Source organism: Gigantopelta aegis, chromosome 9, assembly GCF_016097555.1.
Source record: "Gigantopelta aegis isolate Gae_Host chromosome 9, Gae_host_genome, whole genome shotgun sequence".
NCBI lineage: Eukaryota > Metazoa > Mollusca > Gastropoda > Neomphalida > Peltospiridae > Gigantopelta > Gigantopelta aegis.
In genome coordinates this window covers 35,751,497-35,763,285 of record NC_054707.1, presented here as the reverse complement: position 1 = coordinate 35,763,285, position 11,789 = coordinate 35,751,497, and the positions used below count along the sequence as shown (strand labels likewise).

General features: G+C 36.3%; 1 non-coding gene across 1 annotated transcript; it reads right to left on the bottom strand.

The window, feature by feature from the left end:
- Positions 1-3,695: 3,695 nt before the first annotated feature.
- Trnae-uuc lies at positions 3,696-3,767 on the bottom strand. Its single transcript has one exon. It is a non-coding gene; the product is annotated as a tRNA-Glu (tRNA).
- Between the last annotated feature and the right edge of the window lie 8,022 nt (positions 3,768-11,789).

Sequence of the window (11,789 nt, the reverse complement as noted above, 5' to 3'; positions counted from 1 at the left end):
ATCAAATCATATAATAATCGAGTGTTTTCTGCAATACATCTACCTAATAGAAAACCCTTTTGGTATTCACGAATTACTATAGCTAAAGTTGGGTTTTTTAAAATTCTATTTACTATACAACCACATATGATTTTGTATGTTGTGCTCAGTAGTGAAATTGGTCTCCGCTTTTTTATAAATTCACGAGGTTTATTTCCTTTAGGCAAAAGAGTAATAATGCCTTGTTTTTGAATCATTGAAAGTTCACCTATTTCAAAAGAGTATTTAATACTTTTAATTAAAAATTTCCTAGGTCTTTCAAAAAACATCTTAAAATTCTGAAGTGAATCCATCGGGTTCTGGACCGGCCTCGGTGGCGTCGTGGTAGGCCATCGGTCTACAAGCTAGTAGGTACTGGGTTCGGATCCCAGTCGAGGCATGGGATTTTTAATCCAGATACCGACTCCAAACCCTGAGTGAGTGCTCCGCAAGGCTCAGTGGGTAGGTGTAAACCACTTGCACCGACCAGTGATCCATAACTGGTTCAACAAAGGCCATGGTTTGTGCTATCCTGCCTGTGGGAAGCGCAAATAAAAGATCCCTTGCTGCTAATCGAAAGAGTAGCCCATATAGTGGCGACAGCGGGTTTCCTCTCAAAATCTGTATGGTCCTTAACCATATGTCTGACGCCATATAACCGTAAATAAAAATGTGTTTCTTTCCATCGGGTTCTGGAGATATATTATTTTTCATATTTTTTAATACTAACATTATTTCGTTTGGTGTTATATGTCCTATTGATTCTGTTTCTTTATTTACTTTAGGGATATTCGTATTTCTAAAAACATCTTCTAAGTCAATTTCTATTAAGTTCTCATTTTGTGATTTATATAATTTTGAATAGTAATCTCTAGCTTCCTGTAGTATTTGCTTTTGATCATTAATAATATTACCAGTTTTTGTGACGAGTTTGGTTATTGTTTTGTTGACATTGTTTCTTTTATCCAAATTTAAAAAAAATATTTAGACATTTTTCTCCATCTTCTATCCATCTAGCTCTACTCCTTAAAATGAGTCCCTTCATATATTCACTCCGAATCAGATCTTCTTGTATTTTCTTTTCTTCTAGCCATTCTGTAAACTGTTTTGCATCTGGATTTTTATCTACTAGCAGGGCGACCAACCTAATGGAAATATGTTCCCGGAATTTTCTAATATTTTAATTTTTATGCGTGCGAATGGCTTTTCAAAAACAGTAATTTAAAGAGCGCGAAAACGTGACTTGTGGCGAACTGGTTCGGGGACGAAACGTCTGCTACCCACATTAAGACTACTACTAATAGGCATGGTGTTTCTTGTAAATAAGCATGACAAAATGGTAAATAGTTCTGAAACTTCTGAACATTAAATAGTTAGTAGATTGCTTTAAACAATCATTCTGACAGTACTGTTAAAGCAATACTTGTTCCTAACTGGGCCATTCACAGGTTGTATAACTGTGGGGGAAACAAAATGTGTAAATCTTCATGAAAGTCAAACTTGATCTGTAACAGTATTAAAGGAATAATAAAGCTACACATAAAATTTAAGCTCAATATCTTGAAGCATTGCAAAAAAAAAGTCAGGAAAACTATTTATTACCCATATGGTTAAAAATATCTTGGTGCATATCAAAGTGATACGTCCCACTTGGACACAACACTTCGACGTCATCGATTGGCGCACTACAACCTAACAGGAATGTCAGCCAAACGAGCTGAGTGATATAAATTAAGATCGATTACGGGTAACAAATGGAATATTAAACTCGCTACCATTTCGTATCATGTTTATTATCCCTCGTGAAAACTGTTTATTACCCTATATGGTTAAATACTTTAGCCATACGGGTAACAAATAGGATATTAAACTCGCTACCATTTCGTATCATGTTTATTATCCCTCGTGAAAACTGTTTATTACCCTATATGGTTAAATAATTTAGCCATACGGGTAACAAATAGGATATTAAACTCGCTACCATTTCTTATCATGTTTATTATCCCTCGTGAAAACTGTTTATTACCCTGTATGGTTAAATAATATGCTATCAACAATAGAAAATTATTTCACTCGGGACATAAACATGATACGAAATTGAAGCTCGTTTAATATCTTATAAATATGGCACAGACGGAATTACCGACAGACAGACAGAAGGACGGAGACGAAACCTATAGTCCCCTCCAGCTGGACCGATAGGGGGCTAAAAATCAGAATTTTCCTTTTGTTGTTATTTTGTTTTCTCTGAGGCTTTTTGTTTTTTCTTCTTCGTCTTCTTCTACTCTTCTACTTTGTTTGTTCTTGTTCTTGTTTGTTTGTTTGGTTTTTAGCTGTTACGTAAACAAAAATGCACGTTTAATTGTTGCTCTTTTTTACCCACTGAAAACATACACACACAAAGACACACACACAGAGAGAGAGAGAGAGAGAGAGAGAGAGAGAGAGAGAGAGAGAGAGAGAGAGAGAGAGAGAGAGAGAGAGAGAGAGAGAGAAATACGCAAATTCGTAGATCCGCCCCTGACCCATATCGCGCATCGCGATACAAAACATAATTCTCACCCGTAATACATACTTCATTTGTGCTGACTTGCAACTTCTCACCTAGTACGTACAGAAGAAAACAGGCAATATAGCGTAGCGCGCATGAGTGTTCCATCGACTGGTACTAATCATACATCTAGAAACTCCAACCAGAACCCGAACGCCCGTGAGTTCGACTGCAAACCCCCATCCCACCCCTTTCCTTCGATGCCGATACGCACCTGAAAATATCACTCAAATGGCGCATGATTAAAGGAAATGTTGAGATTTGAAGTAAATAGGTCTGGCATTGTAACTAGAGATTCCACTATAAGAGGTTATTCCCATGTCGTCTAGTGACTAGGACTTTGCCATTTCACCGCGACGGCCTGGGTTCGATTCCCCGCTTGGGAATATCATTTATATATATATATATATATATAGATATAGATATAGATATAGATAGATAGATAGATAGATGGTTTCTTTTACAATTTTTCATGAATATATGACTGTATTTTTTACGATACCACTAGAGCAGATTGTTGAATAATTATAAATAGGGCTAATGATTGGTGATTCTAGCACGTAACCATCATAAGAAATCAACTTCATTTTCCATTATCAGCAAGCATTCTTTTAAATGCAATTTCCCACAGACAGAACAACACATACCAGTCGTCAGATACTGCATTGGACGAGTTAATAATATACCTTTAATTAAGGCATGTCCGAATATCCGTCGCTAAGTAACTACATGTAGTACGTACGTCATTTCTTTATGACATTGTCAACCTGAAACCTTCGACTTCCCCTTGTTGAATTGGTCAAAGGCCGTGGTATGTGCTTTCCTGTCTGTGCAAAAATGCATGTAAAAGATCCTTTTTTGCTAATGGAAAAATGTAGCGGGTTTCCTCTGATGACTACGAGTCAGAATTACCAAATGTTTGACATCCAATAATCGATGTGCTCTAGTGGTGTCGTTAAACAAAACAAACTTTAACTTTTCCCCTTGTTGTTGAAAACCGTAGTGGGTTTCCTCTGATGTTTGACAAATACATTATAATTGATTAATCTTCGTGCTCTAGTGGTGTCGTAAAAACAAAGACATATATTTATGAAAAATAAAATAAAATAAAGTAACTTAAAGCATTCTCCCAAACGGGGAATCGAACCCCGGCCGTCGCGGTGAAAGCGCGAAATCCTAACCACTAGACCACTTGGGAATGTGTTGTGACAAGGAATTTCTACTTACAAGAGGCGGGATTTAGCTCAGGCGTTGAATGCTCATCTGAGGTACTTGCGTCGCAGGATCGAAACTCAGTGGACCCTTTCAACTAAATGGATTTTTTCTCGTTCCAACCAGTGCAAGTCAAAGACCGTGCTATGAGCTTCTCTGCCTGTGGGAAGGTGCATATAAAAGATCTCTTGCTACTCTGAAAACCGTATCTTTGACATCCAATATTTTATTCGTAAAGAAAGGTAGTATGAGACCACATTTACTTTTGCATTTTAGTGGAAATGTACCCAGGTATTTTGGGGAAATTACGAGCTCCATCAAGGAATTCTGATTACCCAGGTATTTTGCGAGCTCCATCAAGGAATTCTGATTACCCAGGTATTTTGGGGAAATTACGAGCTCCGTCAAGGAATTCTGATTACCCAGGTATTTTGGGGAAAATTACGAGCTCCCAGGTCAGGAATCAAGGAATTCTGATTACCCAGGTATTTTGGGGAAAATTACGAGCTCCGTCAAGGAATTCTGATTACCCAGGTATTTGGGGGAAATTACGAGCTCCGTCAAGGAATTCTGATTACCAGGTATTTTGGGGAAATTACGAGCTCCGTCAAGGAATTCTGATTACCCAGGTATTTTGGGGAAATTACGAGCTCCATCAAGGAATTCTGATTACCCAGGTATTTTGGGGGAAATTACGAGCTCCATCAAGGAATTCTGATTACCAAGGTATTTGGGGAAATTACGAGCTCCGTCAAGGAATTCTGATTACCCAGGTATTTTGGGGAAATTACGAGCTCCGTCAAGGAATTCTGATTACCCAGGTATTTTGGGAGAAATTACGAGCTCCATCAAGGAATTCTGATTACCCAGGTATTTTGGGGAAATTACGAGCTCCATCAAGGAATTCTGATTACCCAGGTATTTTGGAGAAATTACGAGCTCCGTCAAGGAATTCTGATTACCCAGGTATTTTGGGGGAAATTACGAGCTCCGTCAAGGAATTCTGATTACCCAGGTATTTTGGGGAAATTACGAGCTCCGTCAAGGAATTCTGATTACCGAGGGGAGGGACGTAGCCCAGTGAAAATGCGCTCGCTTGATCGCGGTCAGTTTAAAATCGATCCCCGTCTGTGAGCCCATTATGTTATTTCTCGTTCCAGCCAGTGCACCACAACTGGTATATCAAAGGGCGTGGTATGTCCTATCTTGTCTTGGGGATCTCTTTCTACTAATGAAAACATGTAGCGGCTTTCCTCTCTAAGACTATGTGTCAAAATTGCCAAATGTTTCACATTCAATAGCCGAAGATAAATAATCAATGATACGAAAACATAATAAAATGGCTACAAACCGAGAATGGTTCCTTTAATATAAAATCATGAAGGTTTATTAAGCGCAATAATATGTATCTAGTTTGTATGTAGAAGCAAACTATTCCTCGGACAATTACAGGGACTCTTATTTGTAGCAGGTGTTAAAGGTCCTATGTCAAAGTTGAACCTACAATATTTTGTTATTTTCACATTTATTTGTAATAAATATCTACAAATTAATCGATCCCACGCATTATCTTTCATAATTAACTCAAGAATAATATTTTAAAACGTCTTGTACTGGACGACAAGAGGGGTTTCCCGAATAATGTGTGGATAAATATAGCATGGTCACCATCTTTGTTTCTTTGTCATGTTAGTGTATTGAATGTGTCCGCATAAAATGGTGACGTCACTAGTTAATGCGTTTGACACACTCACAAGATTCCCCCTAAAATACATTTATTCTACTAGTAAATGGGATTATTTGGTTGTAATTTTTCACGGCCATTTAGCTGAAAGTATAAACTTTATGTTTCAAAGCAAAAATTTAAAAAATATTTTTGTCGTGAACTGCCATTATTACAACTTTGAAATAGTACATTTAATATGTCGCTGACTAACGGAGAACATTTAAAGAATGTAGGCCTAATTATATATTAAACATATTTTTCTGAATAAGATTATTAGGTCATACTTGATTTTACTTCCCTATATATTTGTTTTTCTTACGTACGAAATTACTGGGAGACCAAATCCAGTTTGGGTTACTTGCAAATATTAGGACGATCAGAAATACATTAAATATACAAACACTGATATTCTAAACACGAAAATAAGGAATAACTGGTTACTGTCTTAAGATATCGGCTTTATTCTGCGAAGGTTAGAATGGCGAATGCAGCTAGGCTCTACTTGAACAAAACATTTAAAGAGTATGTTTATTGAAAATCTAGTCTGAAATACTCGAGTCGAGTTGGGCTTATGTCACGTGACCTGTATTTTTGGTCAGTGGTCGAAAATATAGAGATTTATCTAGTCATCATATCTTGCCAGTGAATGCAGTGATTGAGGAATAAATATATTTAATGTGTCATTTTAGTCGTTAAAGATTTTATTAGTCAGAATTAAACATCTTACAATGCAACAAACTCAAGAGAATCCCTTTAAACAAAAATAAAAAGAACAAGGAATGGACCGAGGGAAAAAGAAGACTAATTCAAAAATATTAAATATCAATGGAGTTAAAATATTTTGCGACACAAGTTTGAAATAGAAAGATTTATTTTATACAAGAATTGCAATTACGAAATTTTTAATGAACAATGGACACCATGGCTTAATCTCTTTGATTGAAACTTATTTCCTAACAATAGCATGTTTCGAATTCCAGGTCTTTTTCGTTTCGCGCTAGTATAGATTTAAATCTCCCCATGTATTTTTTTTTTTTTTTTTTTTTTTTTTTTTTTTTTTTTTTTTTTTTTTTTTTATTTTTTTATTTTTTTATTTATTTATCAATTTATTATTATGTGTTTTATATCTTATATCTTCTTTCTTCTTCTTCTATATTTCCCAGTCCTTTCCATTCTATGAGTCATAGCAATTTGTTTTGTTTTTGCCAATCTTTAATTTTATACAGAAACATTACAAATGCATTTATGTATCAAATTGTTATATATGACTGTATGACATTATTATACCACAAATTAGATATAATGTACTTGTATATAAATTATATCACGTTGATGTAAGGCCATGAATTCAAGGCTCCCCAACCTTGTCATGGTCAAAATGGACTGGGGAAAATAAATATTTAAAAAAAAACAATTCTCGTTCCAGCCAGTGCACCACGACTGGTATATCAAAGGCCGTAGTATGTGCTATCCAGTCTGTGGGATGGTGCATATAAAAGATCCCTTGCTACTAATGAAAAAAAATATAGCGGATTTCCTCTAAGACTATATGTCGAAATTACCAAATGTTTTGACATCCAATAGCCGATGATTAATAAATCAATGTGCTTTAGTGGTGTCGTTAAACAAAACAAACCTGACATCAGACTCTGTGTATACAGTTACTGATATTCTAAACAAGGAAGTATCTTCAATGTGTACTTTTAGTGATCACAAGTGCTCTGTTAGTCATAAACGTGTTATAACAGCAGCGATCTCAGTACTGTCCCTTTGATCATATGTGATAACTTATTTATTATCTTCTCTTGTTCAGACGGATCCGGCTTCTCAAAAACTGTATTTCAGAACGGCACTACACCTTCCACATCTAATGACTGTCGCTATACAGATTTTCATGACGGGATACAACCCATCTCCTCCCTACAAACTGTGCACCTTAACGGCCATAACGAGGTCACACATGTGGACATATAGGAAGAAAATATTTTATTTAACGACGCACTCAGCACATTTTATTTACGGTTATATGGCGTCAGACATACGGTTAAGGACCACACAGATATTCAGAGAGGAAATCCGCTGTCGCCACTTCATGGGCTACTCTTTTCGATAAGCAGCAGGGGATCTTTTATATGCACCATCCCACAGACAGGGTAGCACATACCACTGCCTTTGATATACCAGTCGTGGTGCACTCGCTGGAACGAGAAATAGCCCAATGGGCCCACCGACGGGGATTGGGCTTTAAACTTTTAGACCTTCGTTAAAAAATTTATGTCGAAATTACTTTCTTTTTTTAATATTATTAACTAGTCCAATCCTCTCTTCTTTCTCATATTTATTTTTGGAACGTCCTTCTAAAAATTATCCAAGTTATATAAATATTCGGACGAGCAGTCATTTTTTTTTTATGTTGCTTGTTAATTTTTTTTTTTTTTTTTTTTAATTCTATTAACTTTTTCACTAATTGCCAATATCAAAATTCTTCCCATTTTCAACTCTCTCCCCCTAAAATAAAGGTCGGTATCTCAAAGTTACATAACGTGTGATAATTTAGAAAACGCTTGCAGGGGAACTTAATTAATAAAGGAATTACAGCTCTATTCCTAACGGGTGTCGTTTAATTAACCCTTAACTACTCTTTCAGTAATCTTGTAACACAGAATTAATATTTATCACAATAAAGACAATAACCTACAGTGTACCTAGGTGCGCTAGGATGACTGGCTAAGCTTTATATTACCAAATACTCATATAATGTTAGAACAAAAAGTCTACGATTTATGGAGCCTTCCTATTCGTTCTCCTCGATATCTCTAAAACACTAGCTATTTATTATAAATCAGGATTTTGCCTGGGGGTACAAGGCGGTATCTCACGTATCATCTCATATTCTCTATCTACTAGAGTCGGTATATTTCTCTCTGATCGTCAGTTTGGCTGTCGCCAACCGCGAGCAATCTCCTGGCCATAAACAGCACTACCGGAGATATTACGTAACTACTAGCCACATGGCCTCCGCTCCTAGCTGGGTGTGTATTAGGCGTACCGATCGAGGACCGTCGCGCAGAAGTATTACGTAACAAGTTGCCCATCTGGGCTTAAGTGCAATGAAACTGCACACGGCCCTCTAAAACAAGTAAAATCGCCACAGGCGAAAACAAATTAAGAGCATGTACCGTCACACGCTAATATAGATTTAAATCCCCCCATGTATTTATTTATTTATTTTATTTGTTTATTTATTTGTTTTGTTTTGTTTATTTATTTATTTATCAATTTATTATTATGTGTTTTAACCATCATATCTTCTTTCTTCTTCTTTCCATTCTATGAGTCATAGCAATTTGTTTAGTTTTTTGCCAATCTTTAATTTTATACAGAAACATTACAAATGCATTTATGTATCAAATTGTTATATATGACTGTATGACATTATTATACCACAAATTAGATATAATGTACTTGTATATAAATTATATCACGTTGATGTAAGGCCATGAATTCAAGGCTCCCCAACCTTGTCATGGTCAAAATGGACTGGGGAAAATAAATATTTAAAAAAAAACAATTCTCGTTCCAGCCAGTGCACCACGACTGGTATATCAAAGGCCGTAGTATGTGCTATCCAGTCTGTGGGATGGTGCATATAAAAGATCCCTTGCTACTAATGAAAAAAAAATATAGCGGATTTCCTCTAAGACTATATGTCGAAATTACCAAATGTTTTGACATCCAATAGCCGATGATTAATAAATCAATGTGCTCTAGTGGTGTCGTTAAACAAAACAAACCTTACATCAGACACTGTGTATACAGTCACTGATATTCTAAACAAGGAAATATCTTCAATGTGTACTTTTAGTGATCACAAGTGCTCTGTTAGTCATAAACGTGTTATAAAATCAGCGAACTCAGTACTGTTCCTTTAATCATATGTGATAACTTATTTATTATCTTCTCTTGTTCAGACGGATCCGGCTTCTCAAAAACTGTATTTCAGCACGGCACTACACCTTCCACATCTAATGACTGTCACTCTAGAGGTTTTCATGACGGGATGCAACCCATCTCGTCCCTACAAGCTGTGCACCATAACGGCCTTAACGAGGTCACACACGTGGACATATACGAAGAAAATATTTTATTTAACGACGCACTCAGCACATTTTATTTACGGTTATATAGCGTCAGACATATGGTTAAGGACCACACAGATATTCAGAGAGGAAATCCGCTGTCGCCACTTCATGGGCTACTCTTTTCGATAAGCAGCAGGGGATCTTTTATATGCACCATCCCACAGACAGGGTAGCACATACCACTGCCTTTGATATACCAGTCGTGGTGCACTCGCTGGAACGAGAAATAGCCCAATGGGCCCACCGACGGGGATTTATGTCGAAATTACTTTCTTTTTTTAATGTTATTAACTAGTCCAATCCTCTCTTCTTTCTCATATTTATTTTTGGAACGTCCTTCTAAAAATTATCCAAGTTATATAAATATTCGGACGAGCAGTCATTTTTTTTCATGTTGCTTGTTAATTGTTTTTTAAATTTTTTTTAATTCTATTAACTTTTTCACTAATTGCCAATATCAAAATTCTTCCCATTTTCAACTCTCTCTGGTCAAAGGCCGTGGTATGTGCTTTCCTGTATGTGGGAAATCAAAGGCCGTGGTATGTGCTTTCCTGTCTGTGGGAAAGTGCATATAAAAAATCCCTTTCTGCATTAGGAAAAATGTAGCGGGTTTGCTCTGATGACTGTGTCAGAATTACCAAATATTTGACATCCAGTAGCCGATGATTCATTAATAAATGTGCTCTAGTGGTGTCGTTAAACAAACAAACATTTTAATTCATGAATACTTTTTATATACTTTATATTATTTGCATAATCAATAGCCGATGATTAATAAATCAATGTGCTCTAGTGGTGTCGTTAAATACCATGACAGACAATGGATTATTACTGTACGCTGTCCCGCGCTACCTTTATTCCCCATCAGGCGTCGATCAAAAGGGATGGTGTTGAGGTGTGTATTTCGATATTTTCCGTTAAGTTACGAAAATGGCCGGAAACGTTTCCATTAAAAAAGTCAGCAGGCCTTTGACGTGACGTCAACAATGCTTTTACGTTTTAATTAATATGTTTATTGATGGCAAAGCGATACTACGTACATTCTTCTGACTATTGTTTTAACTTCAGAAATGTGCGAACAGAATCGCTGTTTGTCATTTAATAATCATATTTATGGTAAATGTTTATAAATGTAAAATATATGTGCATGGATCTAATGTTACCTAACGACGACAGCTAACTACCGTGCTGTTCTGTTGCAATATTTTCTACAAGAGTTGAGTGGATATTTCAATAGTGGTAAGTGTTTCTTTGTTTCATTGTTTATCAGGACCGTTGAAGTCGGAGTTGGGGTGCGTAGGCAATGGAGTAGCGATGGTTTACATTTGAGGGGCCATCCACATTGTTCCGTGTGTATGGGGGGGGGGGGGGGGTGACTGAGGAGGGTCACTGACCCCCAATGTTCTACACTGGCTACGCCAAAGCATATTAAAGGGACAGACCCTTGTTTTTAAACACTAAGGCATAGAGCCGTTTATGATCACAGAAATCAAACATTACTTATATTAATTGTTTAGATTACCCATTTCCGTACATCCCAAGTGGTTCTGGTCATCCTGGTTTTTCTAATACCACAAAATGCATTTTTCATATTTTTAAAAACGCGCGTGCGTCTGAGAAGTAACGGTTATGTAGTCGCATTTTAGTCTATTTTAAGAGTATTTCAACGTCACAGACTTCTGTTTCACTCTGTTGTATCCACATTTGTTACAGGTTTGTAAATTAACCAAACTTAGTGTCCATTTTTACGCGTTGAAACTAGGGTCTAGGTGAAAAATGTGCTTTAGTGTTTAAAAACTAGGATCTGTCCCTTTAATAAGACTGTGCAAGAAATATTCGCGAAGATAATTAAGTTCAGTTCAATTCAGTTTATTGCATTAATTTAATCGTACGAATTGCCATCGAGGATATTGAAGGCGCGCACCCCCTCCAAAATTCGAAGGCCTTGAAAATTCCAGTATTTAGCAGATAAAGATTTATTGTTTTTTTAATGGGGAACATGTTTATAGTGATCAGCTTGATATTTCTGTATTGATGTTTGAAATAACTTATTTCTGTTTTTAAACTAGTTTTCTCCATTTGCTTTCATTGTACGACCTAAGTTAACTTTTCTTCTGTAAAAAAAAAATCCGAAGATTTC